This window comes from Bufo gargarizans, chromosome 2 (assembly GCF_014858855.1).
Source record: "Bufo gargarizans isolate SCDJY-AF-19 chromosome 2, ASM1485885v1, whole genome shotgun sequence".
Lineage (NCBI taxonomy): Eukaryota > Metazoa > Chordata > Amphibia > Anura > Bufonidae > Bufo > Bufo gargarizans.
In genome coordinates, this window is record NC_058081.1 from 518,595,658 (window position 1) to 518,619,051 (window position 23,394).

The 23,394-nt window shown below is 42.2% G+C and overlaps 1 protein-coding gene across 1 annotated transcript in view; it reads right to left on the minus strand.

The window, feature by feature from the left end:
* Window positions 1-23,394, minus strand: part of CACNA1C (calcium voltage-gated channel subunit alpha1 C) — a 562,571-nt gene that overhangs the window by 356,023 nt on the left and 183,154 nt on the right.

Below are 23,394 nucleotides of genomic sequence, written 5' to 3' on the forward strand. Positions count from 1 at the left end.
CTGCCTCAGGTTTCCATTAAGAACATTTTCAGACAGAAACCTCGCATTTAACCACTGCCCGTAGGCAGTGTCCTTACACTGACCGTATCCTGTACATTATATAATACAGTGTTCTCCCAGTGACTGTATCCTGATGATAATATAATGCAGTGTCCTTACACTGACCGTGTCCTGTACATTATATAATACAGTGTTCTCCCAGTGACTGTATCCTGATCATAATAAAATGCAGTGTCCTGACACTGACCGTGTCCTGTACATTATATAATACAGTGTTTTCCCAGTGACTGTATCCTGATGATAATATAATGCAGTGTCCTTACACTGACCGTGTCCTGTACATTATATGATACAGTGTTCTCCCAGTGACTGTATCCTGATCATAATATAATGCAGTGTCCTTACACTGACCGTGTCCTGTACATTATATGATACAGTGTTCTCCCAGTGACTGTATCCTGATCATAATAAAATGCAGTGTCCTCACACTGACCGTGTCCTGTACATTATATAATACAGTGTTCTCCCAGTGACTGTATCCTGATGATAATATAATGCAGTGTCCTCACACTGACAGTGTCCTGTACATTATATAATACAGTGTTCTCCCAGTGACTGTATCCTGATCATAATATAATGCAGTGTCCTTACACTGACAGTGTCCTGTACATTATATAATAGTGTTCTCCCAGTGAATGTATCCTGATCATAATATAATGCAGTGTCCTCACACTGACAGTGTCCTGTACATTATATAATACAGTGTTCTCCCAGTGACTGTATCCTGATCATAATATAATGCAGTGTCCTCACACTGGCAGTGTCCTGTACATTATATGATACAGTGTTCTCCCAGTGACTGTATCCTGATCATAATATAATGCAGTGTCCTTACACTGACCGTGTCCTGTACATTATATGATACAGTGTTCTCCCAGTGAATGTATTGTGATCATAATACAATGCAGTGTCCTTACTGACAATGTCCTGTACATTATGTAATACAGTGTTACTTACACCGACAGTGACCTGTACAGTTATATAATGCAGTGTTCTCCCATTGACTGTATCCTGATCATAATATAATGCAGAGAAAAGCTCCTGGGAAAAGCTCTGATATAATAGACCACCGAGGAAGGCCTTGACTGGTCACATAATCTAATACCCATAATCAATTGCGCTTCAGAGATACTACTGGATCATGAATTCTATGTGATACGATATGAATAAAATGCCTTAAATTGCAAATGAACGGAGTCGTGTGCCGCAATTTTCTATTTAACTGTCACTGGGAGAACACTGCATTATATAATGTACAGGACGCTGTCACTGTGAGTACACTGCATTATATAATGTACAGGACACTGCATTATATAATATACAAGGCTTTGTCACTGGGAGGACACTGCATTATATAATATTCAGGACACTGCCACTGTGAGTACACTGCATTATATAATGTACAGGATGCTGTCGGACTCAGAGAACATTACAGAATACAACATACAGAACACTATCACTGGGAGGACACTGCATTATATAAATATACAGAACACTGTCAAAGGGAGGACACATCATTTTAAAATATACAACACACTGTCACTGGGAGTCACTGCTGCAGTATATAATGTATAGGATACACAAACATACTGCATATTATTGTGCATTGTCTTCTACAGTACAGTGTCCTATGTACTTTATAGTGCAGTGTCCTGTACATTATAGTGCAGTGTCTAGTACATTATAGTGCAGTGTCTAGTACATTATAGTGCAGTGTCTAGTACATTATAGTGCAATGTTTTGTACATTATAGTTCAGCGTCCAGTACATTGGAATGCAGTGTCCTGTACATTATAGTGCAGTGTCCTGGACATTATAGTGCAGTGTGCTGTACATAATAATTTAGTGTGCCTTATTCATTATAGTGCACTGTCCTGTACATTATATAAGGCACAGTCCTCTTATGTCTGAGGGGGTCGTTTTTGTACTGTATTATGGAACAGTTGTTCCTGCCTTTCTTTTCTCCACGATGATGTAACAGTGTTTGGCCGTTATAATTATCATGTGATATACAAACATGTTTACCAGGCAATAAGGAGGAGAATAAAATGGGGACACAATGCCTCCTGGGATACTGACATAACACGTGTGTGATACATATGAGACATCTGCACATGTATGTATATTATTATAACAGCACAGGTGTCATACGTATGAGACAGCAGCACAAGTCCAGTATATATATTATTATACCAGGTGTCATACATATGAGACAGCAGCACAAGTCCAGTATATATATTATTATACCAGGTGTCATACGTATGAGACAGCAGCACCAGTCCAGTATGTATATTATTATACCAGGTGTCATACGTATGAGACAGCAGCACCAGTCCAGTATGTATATTATTATACCAGGTGTCATACGTATGAGACAGCAGCACGAGTCCAGTATGTATATTATTATACCAGGTGTCATACATATGAGACAGCAGCACGAGTCCAGTATGTATATTATTATACCAGGTGTCATACGTATGAGACAGCAGCACGAGTCCAGTATGTATATTATTATACCAGGTGTCATACATATGAGACAGCAGCACGAGTCCAGTATGTATATTATTATACCAGGTGTCATACGTATGAGACAGCAGCACCAGTCCAGTATGTATATTATTATACCAGGTGTCATACGTATGAGACAGCAGCACGAGTCCAGTATGTATATTATTATACCAGGTGTCATACATATGAGACAGCAGCACGAGTCCAGTATGTATATTATTATACCAGGTGTCATACATATGAGACAACAGCACGAGTCCAGTATGTATATTATTATACCAGGTGTCATACGTATGAGACAGCAGCACGAGTCCAGTATGTATATTATTATACCAGGTGTCATACGTATGAGACAGCAGCACGAGTCCAGTATGTATATTATTATACCAGGTGTCATACATATGAGACAGCAGCACGAGTCCAGTATGTATATTATTATACCAGGTGTCATACATATGAGACAGCAGCACGAGTCCAGTATGTATATTATTATACCAGGTGTCATACGTATAAGACAGCAGCACGAGTCCAGTATGTATATTATTATACCAGGTGTCATACGTATGAGACAGCAGCACGAGTCCAGTATGTATATTATTATACCAGGTGTCATACATATGAGACAGCAGCACGAGTCCAGTATGTATATTATTATACCAGGTGTCATACGTATGAGACAGCAGCACGAGTCCAGTATGTATATTATTATACCAGGTGTCATACATATGAGACAGCAGCACGAGTCCAGTATGTATATTATTATACCAGGTGTCATACATATGAGACAGCAGCACGAGTCCAGTATGTATATTATTATACCAGGTGTCATACGTATAAGACAGCAGCACGAGTCCAGTATGTATATTATTATACCAGGTGTCATACGTATGAGACAGCAGCACGAGTCCAGTATGTATATTATTATACTAGGTGTCATACGTATGAAACAGCAGCACGATTCCAGTATGTATATTATTATACCAGGTGTCATACATATGAGACAGCAGCACAAGTCCAGTATGTATATTATTATACCAGGTGTCATATGTATGAGACAACAGCACAAGTCTAGTATGTATATTATTATACCAGGTGTCATACATATGAGACAACAGCACAAGTCCAGTATGTATATTATTATACCAGGTATCATACATATGAGACAGCAACACATGTCCAGTATGTATATTATTATACCAGGTGTCATACGTATGAGACAACAGCACAAGTCTAGTATATATATTATTACACCAGGTGTCATACGTATAAGACAGCAGCACGAGTCCAGTATGTATATTATTATACCAGGTGTCATACGTATAAGACAACAGCACGAGTCCAGTATATATATTATTACACCAGGTGTCATACATATGAGACAGCAGCACAAGTCCAGTATGTATATTATTATACCAGGTGTCATACATATGAGATAATAGCACAAGTCCAGTATGTATATTATTATACCAGGTGTCATACATATGAGACAACAGCACCAGTCCAGTATGTATATTATTATACCAGGTGTCATACGTATGAGACAACAGCACAAGTCCAGTATGTATATTATTATACCAGGTGTCATACATATGAGACAGCAGCACGAGTCCAGTATGTATATTATTATACCAGGTGTCATACATATGAGACAACAGCACCAGTCCAGTATATATATTATTATACCAGGTGTCATACGTATGAGACAACAGCACAAGTCCAGTATGTATATTATTATACCAGTCGTCATACATATGAGACAGCAGCACATGTCCAGTATGTATATTATTATACCAGGTGTCATACATATGAGACAGCAGCACAAGTCCAGTATGTATATTATTATACCAGGTGTCATACGTATAAGACAACAGCACAAGTCCAGTATGTATATTATTACACCAGGTGTCATATGTATAAGACAACAGCACAAGTCCAGTATGTATATTATTATACCAGGTGTCATACGTATAAGACAGCAGCACAAGTCCAGTATGTATATTATTATGTCAGGTGTCATACATATAAGACAACAGCACGAGTCCAGTATGTATATTATTACACCAGGTGTCATACGTATAAGACAGCAGCACCAGTCCAGTATGTATATTATTATACCAGGTGTCATATGTATGAGACAACAGCACGATTCCAGTATGTATATTATTTTACCAGGTGTCATACGTATGAGACAACAGCACGAGTCCAGTATGTATATTATTACACCAGGTGTCATGCGTATGAGACAGCAGCACGATTCCAGTATGTATATTATTTTACCAGGTGTTATACGTATGAGACAACAGCACGAGTCCAGTATATATATTATTACACCAGGTGTCATACGTATGAGACAGCAGCACCAGTCCAGTATATATATTATTACACCAGGTGTCATACGTATGAGACAGCAGCACGAGTCCAGTATGTATATTATTACACCAGGTGTCATACATATGAGACAGCAGCACGAGTCCAGTATGTATATTATTATACCAGGTGTCATACGTATGAGACAGCAGCACACGTCCAGTATGTATATTATTATACCAGGTGTCATACGTATGAGACAACAGCACGAGTCCAGTATGTATATTATTACACCAGGTGTCATGCGTATGAGACAGCAGCACGATTCCAGTATGTATATTATTACACCAGGTGTCATACATATGAGACAGCAGCACGAGTCTAGTATGTATATTATTATACCAGGTGTCATACGTATGAGACAACAGCACGAGTCCAGTATATATATTATTATACCAGGTGTCATACGTATGAGACAGCAGCACGAGTCCAGTATGTATATTATTTTACCAGGTGTCATACGTATGAGACAACAGCACGAGTCCAGTATATATATTATTACACCAGGTGTCATACGTATGAGACAACAGCACGAGTCCAGTATGTATATTATTATACCAGGTGTCATACATATGAGACAACAGCACAAGTCCAGTATGTATATTATTACACCAGGTGTCATACGTATGAGACAGCAGCACGAGTCCAGTATGTATATTATTACACCAGGTGTCATACATATGAGACAGCAGCACGAGTCTAGTATGTATATTATTATACCAGGTGTCATACGTATGAGACAACAGCACGAGTCCAGTATATATATTATTATACCAGGTGTCATACGTATGAGACAGCAGCACGAGTCCAGTATGTATATTATTATACCAGGTGTCATACATATGAGACAACAGCACAAGTCCAGTATGTATATTATTATACCAGGTGTCATACGTATAAGACAACAGCACAAGTCCAGTATGTATATTATTATACCAGGTATCATACATATGAGACAGCAGCACGAGTCCAGTATGTATATTATTATACCAGGTGTCATACATATGAGACAACAGCACCAGTCCAGTATGTATATTATTATACCAGGTGTCATACGTATGAGACAACAGCACAAGTCCAGTATGTATATTATTATACCAGGTGTCATACATATGAGATAACAGCACGAGTCCAGTATGTATATTATTACACCAGGTGTCATACATATGAGACAGCGGCACGAATCCAGTATGTATATTATTATACCAGGTATCATACATATGAGACAGCAGCACGAGTCTAGTATGTATATTATTATACCAGATGTCATACATATGAGACAGCAGCACGAGTCCAGTATGTATATTATTATACCAGGTGTCATACATATGAGACAGCAGTACGAGTCCAGTATGTATATTATTATACCAGGTGTCATACGTATGAGACAGCAGCACCAGTCCAGTATGTATATTATTATACCAGGTGTCATACGTATGAGACAACAGCACAAGTCCAGTATGTATATTATTACACCAGGTGTCATACATATGAGACAACAGCACGAGTCTAGTATGTATATTATTATACCAGATGTCATACATATGAGACAGCAGCACGAGTCCAGTATGTATATTATTATACCAGGTGTCATACATATGAGACAGCAGCACGAGTCCAGTATGTATATTATTATACCAGGTGTCATACGTATGAGACAACAGCACCAGTCCAGTATATATATTATTATACCAGGTGTCATACATATGAGACAGCAGCACGAGTCTAGTATGTATATTATTATACCAGATGTCATACATATGAGACAGCAGCACAAGTCCAGTATGTATATTATTATACCAGGTGTCATACGTATGAGACAGCAGCACGAGTCCAGTATGTATATTATTATACCAGGTGTCATACATATGAGACAGCAGCACGAGTCCAGTATGTATATTATTATACCAGGTGTCATACGTATGAGACAGCAGCACCAGTCCAGTATGTATATTATTATACCAGGTGTCATACGTATGAGACAGCACACTATGCCACCCTCAGGAATCCTTTACAGGAGACTGCACGTGAAGACACTGTCACCAGCGAAGCTGATAGTGAAAGACTGTCCATCGGGCGCCTTGGCATCTGTTATATGATGGTTACGGCTATGTGTTATTATTTCCCTTTTTTATGGAAACCATACCGCAGAGTACACAGAGTCTATTGGCGGGTTTACACGGCCCAGTTGTTGGGCAGAATATTGGGGAGGAATATAATCTACACGTGTAAAGGTGCCGACAATCACCCAATGAACGAGCAAAACCCTTGTTCATCGGGTTAAACACTCGTTAGTGCGGGCAACTAAATTATGGTTCCTGGGCAGCAGATCGTGGTGTCTAAACAGCGATCTGCTGCCCAGAAACAATGCAGCCGTATGAGGACAAGCGATCGCAATAGCCATCACTCATCGCTGCATGTAAACAAGCTTCCTTCCCAATATTCGCTGCTCCTCACCGCGTGTGAACCCACCATAACCCTATACCCTCATACAATAATATTCTCGGAACTTCAAGAAAAAATTTCCCAAAAGTCATGGCAGTACACTGGTCAGCAGCTGCAGGTACTGGCTGATAACGGAGAGCACTAGCTTATATTTTGCTGCTTAGATATATATGGATTAGATGTGTAAGGTAAATAATAAAACAGGATGAACAAAACAATGACAAAAGCGTCCCGAGTCTGGGACAAAAGTCGCAATCTACCACTGGAAATGTCGCAAATATGTCTAAAAAAATCGCAAGTGTGGTCTGGACAGGGCTGGCTAATATGGCGCATTTCCGTTTAAAAAAGTCTGTTTAGTGCTATTATTGTTAAAATGTCACAAATCAAGAGAAATAGGCGGATAATCAAGTTGATATTTAAAAAAAGTCACATTTTACAAGTAGCGTGCACCTTTTGATATATGAGGTGAAACAAATCACCACTTTTGATTTGTAACGTTAGTACTTTTTTGGTGCAAATTACACCATTATTGATAAATGTGCCCCAGTATCTCTTCAGAAGAATTAGGGCTTGTTCACATGGCTGTTCCGTGTATTGGGGACCACAATTTGCGGTCCCCAATGCACGGGCAACGTCCGTGCGGCAGCCGAGACGGATCCAGACCCATTCAACTTGAATGGGTTCGTGATCTGTCCAGACCGCAAAAAAATAGAACAAGTTCTATTTTTATGCGGTGCGGAGGCACGGACAGAAACACCACGTTCCGCATCTCCTTGATTGCGGACCTACTCAAGTGAATGGGTCCGCATCCGTGATGCAGAGTGTACACGGGCCAGTGCCCGTGTGTTGCGGAACCGCCGTATGCGGGCCGCAATACGGCCACGGGCACACAACGGTCGTGTGAACAAGCCCTTTTCCGTATTATCAGATGGCATTGTCACACTATCCTCTTCTCGTAGGGAATTCTTAGATTTCTAGTTGACAAACTACATCTCCCAGAGTGCAACGCAGCAGATCCCAGGAAATTATTTCAATGGTTAAGGATAAAAGGCAGGGATACACTTAGGGGTGACCGCATGTGGCCGAATACCACGTTCGCAGTTATGTGGAATGTCATGCGGATGCTGTTTGTGGCCATTGCTAAGTGTGCACTAGGGATACTAAGGGGGTCATTTATCAAACTGGTATAAAGTACAACTGGCTTAGTTGCCCATAGCAACCAATCAGATTCCAACTTTCATTTTATAAAGGAGTTGTCCAAAATGAAAGGTGGAATCTGATTAGTTGCTATGTGCAACTCAGCCAGTTCTACTTTACACCAGTTTGATAAATGACCCCCAAAGTCTCTCAGCACAGCTTCCAGGTGACAAACAGAATTGTTATTGCAGCTCTGGATGGGACTGGAGCATAAAACCTCTGTGAAAGATATAATGGCAACCATATTAGTTGTCTCATCCCATCCGTGCACTCTTAAAACTGTTGATGCAGGTGAGCTGGACTTTTACTATTATTCATATTAGTTGTCACTCAGCTTTCCCAGAAAAGGATATAACTAAGATATGTTTGAAGCCTGCGGCCACATGGGGTGGATTTCACACCGATTTTTTTCACAGTGGTTGGAAGCTGCACGCAAATCTACTGCAGCATATCCGTCCTGTGTGAACATACCCTGACCTTCAAGGATTTATAATTACTTAATACTTATACGTTCTATTGTTTGTGGATATTGGGGTCCAGCTGCAGTTACGGGGGGGGGGCTACTTTTTATGGAGTGAGATGTGAGTAAATCCTGGTTTGGTATTTTTGTGCTACTTCCAGGTGCACAGACAATATATGACTTTCCTCCCCTCCTTGTCCCATTCCTTCATCCCTCTTGATCCAGCTCATGTCGCTCCTAAGAAGGTAAAAGGCAGCGGCTGTTTTGTCTCTAGCCGGCCGCAGTCTGCAGCCAATCATTGGGGGACCTCACTCTTTGTTCGCATTCGTATTGTAGGCTAAAAATATCTCCTTGTTGTGGTAATTAAAGGAATGTGCGGCATCTGACTGCAGAAGAGGGGGGCACTTATTTATCCTGGTGATCTCCAGATAACTTCCAGACCCCTGTCACTTCAGGATGACACCAGTAATGGTGCATAGCAGCACACCTACTTATACTTGTAACACTGTATCTGTAGATATATAGCTCCCGTCTTTAAGACTTCTCTCGAGCTGCACCTACTCTCTGGAATACTCTGCCCCGGAATATTAGGTCAATTCACAACTTCTCCACCTTCAAACAAGCCTTAAAAACACATCTTTTCAGGCAGGCTTATCAGGCTACCTAAACTGACTATTCCCCGACTAAGGCCTCTTTCACACAGGCGTTGCGGGAAAATGTGCGTGTGCATTGCGGGAACACGCGTGATTTTTTCAGCGCAAGTGCAAAACATTGTAATGCGTTTTGCACTCGCGTGAGAAAAATCGCGCATGTTTGGTACCCAAACCAGAACTTCTTCACAGAAGTTCGGGCTTGGGATCGGTGTTCTGTAGATTGTATTATTTTCCCTTATAACATGGTTATAAGGGAAAATAATAGCATTCTGAATACAGAATGCATAGTAAAATAGCGCTGGAGGGGTTAAAAAAAAATAAAAATAATTTAACTCACCTTAATCCACTTGATCGCACAGTCGGCATCTCCTTCTGTCTTCATCTTAGCTATGTGGAGGAAAAGGAGCTGTGGTGACGTCACTCCGGTCATCACATGATTTTTTACCATGGTGATGGATCATGTGATTACCGGAGTGACGTCACCACAGGTCCTGTTACTGCACACAGCTAAGATGAAGACAGAAGGAGATGCCGGCTGCGCGATCAAGTGGATTAAGGTGAGTTAAATTTTTATTTTATTTTTTTAACCCCTCCAGCGCTATTTTACTATGCATTCTGTATTCAGAATGCTATTATTTTCGCTTATAACCATGTTATAAGGGAAAATAATAATGATCGGGTCTCCATCCCGATCGTGTCCTAGCAACCATGCGTGAAAATCGCACCGCATCCGCACTTGCTTGCGGATGCTTGCGATTTTCACGCAACCCCATTCATTTCTATGAGGGCTGCATTACATGAAAAACGCTGAATATAGAGCATGCTGCGATTTTCACGCAACGCACAAATGATGCGTGAAAATCACCGCTCATGTGAACAGCCCCATAGAAATGAATGGGTCGGGATTCAGTGTGGGTGCAATGCGTTCAACTCACGCATCGCATCCGCGCGGAATACTCGCCCGTGTGAAAGGGACCTAAAACTACCCCCACCAACTCCTCTGGCCTAAACTCGATCCTCTAAAGCCTCTTTCACACGAGCATGATGTATTGGCTCCGGATGCGTTCAGGGTGCGTTCAGTTAAATTTGCACCATTTTTCAAGCAAGTTCAGTCCGTTGTTGTGATAAAAAACTGAAGATTTACAAACATCTCTTAGCAACCATCATTGAAAAGCGCATCGCATCCGCACTTCCTTCCGGATGCAATGCGTTTTTCACTGAAGCACCATTCACTTCTATGGGGCCAGGGCTGCGTGAAAAACGGAGAATATAGAACATGCTGCATTTTTCACACAACGCAGAACTCATGCTCATGTACACAGACCCATTGAAATGAATGGGTCAGGATTCAGTGCGGGTGCTGTGCGTTTACGTCACGCATTGCACCCGCACAGAAAACTCGCCGGTGTGAAAGGGGCCTAACAGTCCCAAAGCCGAAGGAGATGGGCTGGCACCACTCCTGTCAGTTCAATAATCTTCAATAGTCTCAAATCCTACTTATCACAATCAACTACGGTCTACCTTATGTGTCACCCCCAGTTCCTCATAGATTGTAAGCTCTTGCGAGCAGGGCCCTGACTCCTAGTGTTTCAGTTGTATATTAGCCAGTTACTTTTGTTTTGTACACGAACCCTATGAATTTGTAAAGCGCTGCGGACTATGGTGGCGCTATATAAATACATTTTATTGTTATTATATATAGGAGGTCATTTATCAAACTGATTTAAAGTAGAACTGACTTAGCTGCCCATAGCAACCAATCAGATTCCACCTTTCATTTTCCAAAGGAGTTGTCAAAAATGAAAGGTGGATTCTGCTTGGTTGCTATGGGCAACTAAGCCAGTCACATATGAAGCTACATTAACAATTCTGCTAGCTGGCACATGGAAACAGGGCACATTGTTCTGATGGTCATAATTTAAAGGGAACCTGTCACCGGGATTTTGTGTATAGAGCTGAGGACATGGGTTGCTAGATGGCCGCTAGCACATCCGCAATACCCAGTCCGCATAGCTCTGTGTGCTTTTATTGTGTAAAAAAAAGAGCGCCGTAATGTCGCGATGCGCAAGCTAGCGCATGCGCAGTTTCTTCCCTGAGGCTGATGCCAGCACAGGGAAGGAACACTATGACGACACTGCATCGTGAGATTACGGCACTCTAGCTTTCTGACATCGGGGAGCAAGAAGGAGATTCGGGGGATGTGGGGCGGTGCTGGGCTCTTTCACGCTGGACTCATCTCAGGGACAGGACACATCTCAGGTTAATTTGCATATGTATAAAATCGTTTTGTTTTTTTACACAACAAATAACTGAAATTCTAAAATTTTATCTCCATTTGCCATTAACTATTGTGGAACACCCAAAGGGTTAACAAAGTTTGTAAAATCTGTTTTGAATACCTTGAGGGGTGTAGTTTCTAGAATGGGGTCATTTGTTGGTGGTTTCTTATTATGTAAGCCTCACAAAGTGACTTCAGACCTGAGCTGGTCCTTTGGAAAATTTCTGAAAAATGTCAAGATTTGCTTCTAAACTTCTAAGCCTTGTAACATCCCCAAAAAATAAAATGACATTCCCAGAATGATCCAAACATGAAGTAGACAATTGGGGAATGTAAAGTAATAACTATTTTTGGAGGTATTACTATGTATTAAAGAAGGAAAGAAATTGAAACTTGAAAGTTTGCAAATTTTTCCAAATTTAGGGTAAATTTTATATATTTTTTAAAATAAAAATGAATTTTTTTTTACTCAATTTTACCAGTGTCATGAAGTACAATATGTGACGAAAAAACTATCTCAGAATGGCCTGGATAAGTCAAAGCGTTTTAAAGTTATTCACATCCTTAAGGTGAAAATGAGTCCTGTCCTTAAAGGGTTAAAGGCTATGAACACCTTCACGGGCAATTTTCTTTATTATTATTATTGCATTCTACTCATTTTGGGATCAAAAGCATTTTTGCAATTGGTCTTTATAAAAAAAATTAAGCAGTTTGTTACATTTCAATCTGTCTCTTTCTGTATACTCTGAGTCCTGTCAGATATGTATAGCTCTTATATCTGATCTCCTGCCCTTATAATTACCCATCTAATAAGCCATACTCTTATCAGTTTGCTAGCAATGTGGGTATATTGTTTATGAGGTCAGGAGATCAAAGATAAGAGTTCAACATGAGAAGTCATCTGGGACTCAGGGTAAATAGAAAGTGACAGACTTAAATTTAACCCCTGTATCACAAAAACTGCTGAAAATAGTTTTTTAATAAAGTCCGATTGGAAAAAAAAGATTTTTTGCCCAAAATTAGTCAAATGCAATGATTTAAAAAAAAAATTGTCCTGAAGGTGTTCATATCCTTTAGGGTAGGTCTACCTGGGATGGAAATGATGCAGATTTTACTTGCAGATTTATGAAGTGGATTACAGTACCAGGCATGTGTCTGAAACTTTAAAGGGCACCTGTCAGCAGATTTGTACAGTACCTATGAAACTGGTTTCCCTTTTGCACATACGCTTGGCAACTGAAGGCATCTGTGTTGGTCTCATGTTCATATCTGCCTGCATTGCTGAGAAAAATAAAGTTTTAATATATGCAAATTAGTCTCTAGGAGCAACAGGGGCGTAGCCGTTACACCTAGAGGCTCTTCTCTCTCTGCAGCTGCTGTGACCTCTTCACTTTGATTGAGAAGGCCAGACAGGTGTGATGATGTTTACACAGCCTGGCACTGTCAATCAAAGTGCAGACTATGTGGGAGTTGTAGAGAGAGAAGAGCCTCTAGGTGTAATGGCAACGCCCCCATTGCTCCTAGAGGCCCATTTGCACATATTAAAGTATCATTTTTCTCAGCAATGCGGGCACATATGAACATGGGTCCAACACAGATGCCTTCAGTTGCCAAGCGCACATGTAGCAGGTCAGCCAGTGTCATAGGTACAAATCTGCTGATAGAGGCCCATTAACAACTCTCCTTCACTTGCTGTGGAATTTTCCGTATGAAAATAGACCTGAGGTGTAGATTTCTGTTGTGGATGTTCACAGAGGATTTCACTCTGGTGCTAAAATATGCAGTGAACAACCGCAACAACTGCTGCAGATTATGGATGCTGCCAAAGCTGCAGTTAGTTTTGAGCCTGAAAAGTCCGCTGTATGTGGACCTACTATAACTAACATCCTAGAATTCTCTAATTTTAGGAGATCCAGTTTTTTCATACTTCCAGTGCCGAGAACCTCCATAAACATACAACTACCGGAATATGAAAATAGAACCCCTGGAAAACCTAATCTAACTGAGCTGAGACTGACCAAGTATAAACTGCTAGTGGTGCTTGGTCAATGAAGGTGGAGCACCTATCATTTTGGGTTCTGCAGCAGGGTATACATTGAGGCAGGGTCAATACTGGGTGGCATCTCCCCTTCCTACGATACAGGCTGCCACTCAGGTATGGTAACGGTCATACAGATGCAGGATATCCTCCTGCGGTATGTCATTCCAAGCTCTTTCTACTTGGACCTGTAGTTCAACAAAGGTGGTTGTTGGCTGCTGTAAATGGGAGATCTGTCGCCCCATCCAGTCCCAGACATTCCTGATGGGGGAGAGATCTGGCGATCGAGCTGGCACTCCTGCAAATTCTTATGTGGCCATCTATGGCAAACAATAGTGTTCAATGATGAAAGCAGGTTCTGCCTGGGTACTAATGATGGCCACATCACAGGAGGACGGAAAGTGCCTACTGTCATCATGTATAGTGCGGCGACACACAGGACCAACACCAGGGGGAAGATTTATCAATCTGCACCAAAAAAGTAATGCAAAATGCACCAAAATGACATGCTAACTAAATTGCGCCAAATTTATCACATGCCTACATTAGCACTCACTCCACAATGAAGGATTCATGCCAAAACAGAAATCTGCTGAGAGAAGTGGGCATGGCTAATAATAATTCATAATAATTAGGACCGATAAAGGCGGAAATGTAGGTGATGTTGTAAGCATACTCCAGACAAGCGGAAACCATGTTGAAAATCGAAAGTTCCTGCAGAGCTGGCCATAGTCAGTCCTTCTGGCTCTTCTCACACAAACCGGAGTAAAAATGTTGCATGTCGTAATGTCGCAAATCTCCACTATGTCTCATTTATTATGCTCTGTCTCCAGCCCTACATGTTAGTTATGGTGCAAATTGCGCCAAAATGGATAAATCTCCCCCAAGTTTCATAATGTGGGGCGCCATTAGCTACCATGGCCAATCCCGTCTAGTATATGTGGGGGGAACATTGACCAGCTTTCAGTGTGCCCAGGACATTAAGGAACCAGTACTGCTGCCTTTTTCAAAACTGGTGTAAAGTAAAACTGGCTCAGTTGCCCATAGCAACCAATCATATTCCACCTTTCATTTTCCAAAGGAGCTCTAACTAATGAAAGAAGGAGTCTAATTGGTTGCAATGGGCAACTAAGCCAGTTTTACCTTTACATCAACTTTGATAAATATCCCCCATGGTGTTCCAACAAGATAACGCACGCTGTATACTGCCCACACTACTCTTTACCCTGGGTTCACACCTAAGCGTTTCTGAGACGCGCGTTTTACGCGCGTATTTGTCGCACGTTTTTATGCACGTTTTTTGCAATAGTAAAACACGCGTTTGTGTGATTGACTGCAGTGTTGTCCAATGAGTCTATGGGCCAAAACGCGCGACAAACGCCCCAAAAAAAGCTCAAGAACTTGTTTATGCGTCGGGCGTTAGGGTATCCAGCAAGAGGCTACTCAGCTGTATATCTGATGCAGTCAGCAGCCGCAAGCAGCAGGACATGTCTTATGTGCCGTCAATCAGGCACGGTCAAAGTTCCAGGTCTCTCTCAGAAACCTATTTTCCCGTTGACTTCTGTTGGAAAATGAGATGCTGCAGTCCCTAACGGCATCAAGATGGCACTACGACCGGCGCCGCGTGGCCATACCCTTATAAACTGCAGTCAATAGGGTTACCATCCCTTTATGTTTGCTCTCAGTATTATAACCAGAAGAAGCAGCAAGTCCCTGTACAACAGATGTTGGAACATTTACTATGACGAGGTTCCGCAGCAGCATCCATACCCAGAGTTAATCACATCTGAAATTGATTTTCCAAGGCTAAAAACAACCACAGAACTGTGACGTCGCAATGGAGACTTTGAACTTTCCTACAAACGGCATCTGTTGTTCATGTGCCACCACATGGAGGAGAGGGAAACTATAATACAGAGTACACAGGGCATCCGTCCTACGTCCTGCACTAATAAGCACCCAGCAGGGGCACAGTTATAAACATGACCACAGCCTGCGTTTTACTCCAGAGCTGCATTGGCAATTCTACTGGTTGTTAATAGAAACAATCAGCAAGTTTGTGGACAAGTTCCCCCAATTTAGCTCCTAAAATCTGGTTTTTAATTACTGGCAGATGACTATTGTACAGGGTCTGGTATAAAGACAACACTTCCCAAAATGAAAATCACCAAAGCAAGCTCTGTGCAGACACTGAACAAGTGAGGAATGCTGGGAGATTTCAGCTCTGGTGTATAGGCTGCACTATGATTGCCATTAATTATATAAAACCACTGTCCAGGAATATGGACTACCCAACGCTGGGCAGTGATCTTAGTCTTCACTGATGGGTCTGGCGCTTCTACCATGAGGTCAGCGCAAAGACAGAGTATTCATTCCCCCAGTGGAAAAAACTAAATAAATATGGTGGTTAACTGGTGTCATCACCTGTTCTACTCTAGTTACATTCAAAGCTGCACTCAACAGTCTTCTGGAAATCATCACCACTATGCTTGCACACGCCTAACAATTTACCACAACTGTATAAGGCACAATGATGTAGTGTATTGAGAGAGGTATCGCAGGAGGGACGAAGGTGGGAGGTGTTAGTCTACTTTCACACTTGTGGTAGCCTTTTCCAGCAGGCTGTTCCGGTGGGGGAACAGCCTGCCAGATCCGTGCTACCGCAAGTCCACCGTGCCGCCGGAAGTCCGCTCCGGCCCCATTCACTATATTGGTGGCGGGCTGGAGGTCCATACGCAGCACGGCAAACATGCCGAGAGGCAGGCGGACAAAAAAACGTGCTGTAGTTTTATTCCGGCTGCCTCTCGACATGTCTGATGTGCTGTGGCTGGACCTCCGGCCCGCTACCCCATTACAGTAAATTAATTATCTGATTGGTTGCTATTGGCAACTGCTCCGCGGTTTTAATAAATCTCCCCAATACAGTACGAGACGTGAGATGTAAGTGACAGACACATGCCGCCCGCCGAGTGCACAAAATACTTGATACTCTGTAAAGTGGATTGACTCTCGTCAGTCTGGAAACCCACACAAATCTGCGGCTGAAAGATGAGCGGAGAGATCCGTCATAATGTCGATGGAACAATAAAGTGATGTTTCTGTAGATTAGAAATTTACGGCGCACGGAGGTAACAGCGGGAAGTGCGGCACCCACATCAGATTAAGATGAGTGGTACAACCTGGGGAGTCGCGGCTCAATGCAAACATCACAGGAATCAATCTAACCATCAGGGTGGTTGCATAGTTTTTTGCCATTTATGCCTTATTTTTGTGATTTTTCTTTTAGGGTGGCCAGCTGCTACTTTATAGACTGTAGTGCAGTATGAATTGCACTCCCTACTAAGCGTGTTTTTAGGGGGCGGTTTCTTTGCATCGAGAAGCAGCACGGAACCAGAATGTCTTTGTCAGGTGCTCATCTTCAGCCTGTTCCACCTTCAGGCCAACATACAACAGGGAGCCAATAGAAGAAATCACACTGATCACCTTTCTTAATACAATTATTGATCCAGCTGTAAGTGGGCTATACCAGCAGAAACCCTTTGGGCTCATGCACATGACCGTATGAATTTTGCGGTCTGCAAAACACAGATCTGCAAAAAAAAAGGATGACATTCGTGTGACGTCCGTGTTACATCCGTTTTTTTGCAGATCCATTGTACCTCTGCCTGTTCCTGTCTGCAAGACGGAACGAACTTTCGGACATACGGACACGGAATGCACACAAAGTCAAGGACAAAAAATAAGTGTGCATGAGCCCTTTTTCAAACAGGACTTGGAAGGGAGTATAGACACAATGGGCCAGATTTATCATTAGCTCAAGTCAGAATAATGGAGTGAAAAAGTCGCACATTTTTGCGCAATCGCTTAAACTGCGCAAAAATTTGCGACTTTTTTCTGCTCTGCACTATGCTCGCCAGTTTTCTGAAAGTGGGCGTGTTTTCTTATGTAAATAAATCTCTAGACAGATTTACTATTGGGACTATTTAAAAAGTCGCTAAAAAGTCGCAAAAATTTCGCAAAAAAGTCGCAATTTCACTCCAGTGAGGACCATGCTTATCTTATGAGACTTTTTAATAGAACATGCGACTTTTTCATAAAAACATGCAACTTTTTCGTAAAGATGTGCGACTTTTGTAAAGCTGCTTACTGACGGATAAACTGCTACCGTCAAACCACATTTATTACAGTCTTAAAGGGCCGATCATAAATCTGACTTGGCTAAAACTGACTTTAGCCATATGTTAAAGTGGAGTGAGCTGTCAGAGTCGTGATAAATCTGGCCCAATGACTCCACCAGCAGAATAGTGAGTACAGCTCTGGAGTCTAATACAAGATGTAACTCAGGATCAGTACAGGATAAGTAATGTATGTACACAGTGACTCCACCAGCAGAATAGTGAGTGCAGCTCTGGAGTATAATACAGGATTTAACTCAGGCTCAGTACAGGATAAGTAATGTAATGTATGTACACAGTGACTCCACCAGCAGAATAGTGAGTGCAGCTCTGGAGTATAATGCAGGATTTAACTCAGGATCAGTACAGGATAAGTAAAGTAATATACAGGTCCTTCTCGAAAAATTAGCATATTGTGATAAAGTTCATTATTTTCTGTAATGTACTGATAAACATTAGACTTTCATATATTTTAGATTCATTACACACAACTGAAGTAGTTCAAGCCTTATATTGTTTTAATATTGATGATTTTGGCATACAGCTCATGAAAACCCAAATTTCCTATCTCAAAAAATTAGCATATCATGAAAAGGTTCTCTAAACGAGCTATTAACCTAATCATCTGAATCAACTAATTAACTCTAAACACCTGCAAAAGATTCCTGAGGCTTTTAAAAACTCCCAGCCTGGTTCATTACTCAAAACCGCAATCATGGGTAAGACTGCCGACCTGACTGCTGTCCAGAAGGCCATCATTGACACCCTCAAGCAAGAGGGTAAGACACAGAAAGAAATTTCTGAACGAATAGGCTGTTCCCAGAGTGCTGCATCAAGGCACCTCAGTGGGAAGTCTGTGGGAAGGAAAAAGTGTGGACAGAAAACGCTGCACAACGAGAAGAGGTGACCGGACCCTGAGGAAGATTGTGGAGAAGGACCGATTCCAGACCTTGGGGGACCTGCGGAAGCAGTGGACTGAGTCTGGAGTAGAAACATCCAGAGCCACCGTGTACAGGCGTGTGCAGGAAATGGGCTACAGGTGCCACATTCCCCAGGTCAAGCCACTTTTGAACCAGAAACAGCGGCAGAAGCGCCTGACCTGGGCTACAGAGAAGCAGCACTGGACTGTTGCTCAGTGGTCCAAAGTTCTTTTTTCGGATGAAAGCAAATTTTGCATGTCATTTGGAAATCAAGGTGCCAGAGTCTGGAGGAAGACTGGGGAGAGGGAAATGCCAAAATGCCTGAAGTCCAGTGTCAAGTACCCACAGTCAGTGATGGTCTGGGGTGCCAGTCAGCTGCTGGTGTTGGTCCACTGTGTTTTATCAAGGGCAGGGTCAATGCAGCTAGCTATCAGGAGATTTTGGAGCACTTCATGCTTCCATCTGCTGAAAAGCTTTATGGAGATGAAGATTTCATTTTTCAGCACGACCTAGAACCTGCTCACAGTGCCAAAACCACTGGTAAATGGTTTACTGACCATGGTATTACTGTGCTCAATTGGCCTGCCAACTCTCCTGACCTGAACCCCATAGAGAATCTGTGGGATATTGGGAAGAGAAAGTTGAGAGACGCAAGACCCAACACTCTGGATGAGCTTAAGGCCGCTATCAAAGCATCCTGCGCCTCCATAACACCTCAGCAGTGCCACAGGCTGATTGCCTCCATGCCACGCCGCATTGAAGCAGTTATTTCTGCAAAAGGATTCCCGACCAAGTATTGAGTGCATAACTGAACATAATTATTTGAAGGTTGACTTTTTTTGTATTAAAAACACTTTTCTTTTATTGGTCGGATGAAATATGCTAATTTTTTGAGATAGGAAATTTGGGTTTTCATGAGCTGTATGCCAAAATCATCAATATTAAAACAATAAAAGGCTTGAACTACTTCAGTTGGTGTGTAATGAATCTAAAATATATGAAAGTCTAATGTTTATCAGTACATTACAGAAAATAATGAACTTTATCACAATATGCTAATTTTTTGAGAAGGACCTGTATGTACACGGTGACTCCACCAACGAAATAGTGAGTGCAGAGCTGAGGCGTGGCCTACCCATTTGGGGGCGTGGCTGGTGAGGGATGCCTTTCTGGGGTGAAGCCAGAATCGAATCTTGGATCTGAAGGTCGATTTGCTCAACACTATGGCCACCAATGCTACAACCGATTTTCACAAGTTGGGTGTCATTTTGAACTGCAGGATTACCCAAGGGAAGGGGCGATTTTGACTTTTGTTGATCTGATTTAGGCGTTTTTCAGCATGATAAATGACCCCCATAGTGTACATATAGGGCCACAATGTGTTCATATAATACAGATATATAGTGGGTAATTTATTAAGCTGAAATACGCCTATATTAGTCGTATTGCAGGAGCAGATTGCGGCGCAACAGCTAGTTGCACCGCAGTCTGTGACTTTGCCCACACACGCCCAAAAAGTGTGCAGGCCTGTTTCAGGTGTAGAAACAGGTCTAAATGTAAGACAGCAAGGAAGCTGTCTTACATTTAGAAGTGGCGGTGGATCCGCCAAAGTTATGAAGAGGCCGACCCCTCTTCATAACTCTGGCGGATCCATCGCCAGCCCAGGGGTTTATTAAGACCGGCGTCTAAAGCGCCGGTCTTTATAAATGTGCCCATACAGGGTCATACAATGCTCAAATAAAAGTCATATAACATCCATACTGGTTCATAAAGTGTTTAACCAATACAGATATACAGTGCCCAACAGTGCTCAAAAACTAGTTATACAGAGCACATAAAAGGGTAATACAGTGCTCAACTAATAGCCATGTAGTGCCTGTATAGGATCATACAGTGTTCATATAATACAAATATCTAGTTCCCATATAGTTCCATACAGTGCTCATATAACAGTCAGTGTCGAAATAATGCAGCCATACAGGGTTATACAATGTTGAAATAATTCAGTCATATAGTACCCATATAGGTATGCTATAATTCTCAAACAATACATTCAAATAGTGCCCATGAACAATCAAATAATACAGTCATATCTGTGGTTCAGGCAGCATAAAATGGATGTAATATAGTGCCCATACAATATCATACACAGCTCAACTAATACAGCCATACACTGCCAACATAGGGTCATACCATGTTCAAATACTGCAGTATGATAGTGCCATAAAGGGTCACGCAGTACTCAATGAACTCTGTCTAATCAATAGACTAGGAAATGTTGCTGCATTCATTATATTAAAGATCTATTACTCCGCTGGGTGTTGTAGTGACCTCTGGTATGCGGTGACATCATACTTGTCGACTGACTCATGTAAACAAAAGCCTAGAATAGAGGCCATGTCTCTAAATCAGGATGAACACGATAACAATGAATTCAGGGGAATTTAACGGGTAAAATATTAATTGTGGGTAGAAACAGATCTGCCAGGCACCAGACAGTACCACTGTGCACATATAGTACCAGTACAGGATCATACAGTACTCAAGTAATGCAGTCATATAATGGCCATACAGGGTCATGACATGCTCGAATCACAGTGACCATATAGAGCTTCAATAATACAGTTATAAAGTGTCAATACAGCATCATCGTATAGCAGTCATAAAAACCCATAGAAGTTCATCCAGAACTCAAGAAATACAGTCATATAATGCCCCAAAAGAGCTTAAAATAATAGTTATATAGTAACAATACATACTGTAAAATGCCATACAGGGTCATCCGGCGATATAATGACAATACAGCGCTCAAGTAGTAAAGTAGTATAGTTCCCATACAATGTTATACAATGCACAAATAACAGTGCTTCAAGGGGTTATCCAATTCTGAATGTCCCCCGCAATGTCACCAGTGATGCTAGGGAGGCTGCTCACCGTTGCATCCTGCTATTGGCTGCACCGCCGAAAGGAGCCCCCTCCCGTGGCCGGAGGTTTTGATCAGCAGCAACCGTGCAGGGAGTGGCGCGGGTGCCAGAAAGCGGGGTAAATATGATCTATAGGAGGGGCCTGGGCATTGTGGAGGGCGTTTTTAGAATTGGATAAGGGATACTTATATGTGAATATTCTATGTATTTTTTCTTTTTTCATAAAAATGGTTTTCTGGATAAAATTTGTTGAAGTCATCCCATGTATTCTACTTCCTGTCCTGGTTCTTTAACTTCCTCCTTTGTTTGGCGTTTTAGCATGTCACAGAGTCTCGCTTATCTTATGCAGTCAGACCATCACTGACTGATTTTACACATCGCACTAATAAGTGTAGTGCTCTTCTGTGGGCATCTTTATTTAGGTCTACCAATAGAGCCGTCATACTGTTCTCCTAATTCTACACCTACAATTATAATGAGGATTATCATGTAGATAACATCTTCCCCTCACAGAAGCAGTAAACTGACAATGAATTATCTATATACACTCACCTAAAGAATTATTAGGAACACCTGTTCTATTTCTCATTAATGCGATTATCTAGTCAACCAATCACATGGCAGTTGCTTCAATGCATGTAGGGTTGTGGTCCTGACAATCTCCTGAACTCCAAACTGAATGTCTGTCAGCGAACCAGGGGGGCCGTTTCGCATCAGGTTCGCAGGCGCGGGTGGCGGGCGCAGATAGCTCCTCCTGACAGGACACCTGACGTCGATGTGGCCAGTGCGCCTGCGCGAGTCGGAAGCCGGGTGCGCGGTACACAAGCCGCGTGCGCGGGGATACGAGCGTAGTGCACATGCTCCATTCCAGACCACAGGTGCTATTCAGGCTGGGGGAGGGCTCCAGCCTCCGTCACCGCCCTCAGCCTTATGATTGGCTTCTGACTAAGGAAGCCTCCTGGTTGCCCGGCAACCAGGGGGGGGCGGTCCTGGGTTCGCTGTGTACTTAAAGCCAGTCAGAGCCTTGACTCATTGCTGAGTTATTCAACCTTATGGTGAACACCCAGCTCCCTCCTGTGAACCTGTTGTTTAATCTGACTTCCCAGCTACCGACTCCTTGCCTGTTTCCTCGATTACGATTTCTGCTGCCTGCCACGACCCGGAACTGGAACCGACTACCCGATTGGATTGACCTTTTTTGTACCACGCTAATTTTTGGGGTTTATTTCGTCCCTGCCAAAGGATTCCATACCTGATCCACTATTCCAGTCCTGACAGAATAACTCAGCCATACCATGGAATCCGCGGGACCTGCAGACGGTGCCCCTTCTTTGTCCGAACAACTGACGATGATGGCGCAAGCCCTTCA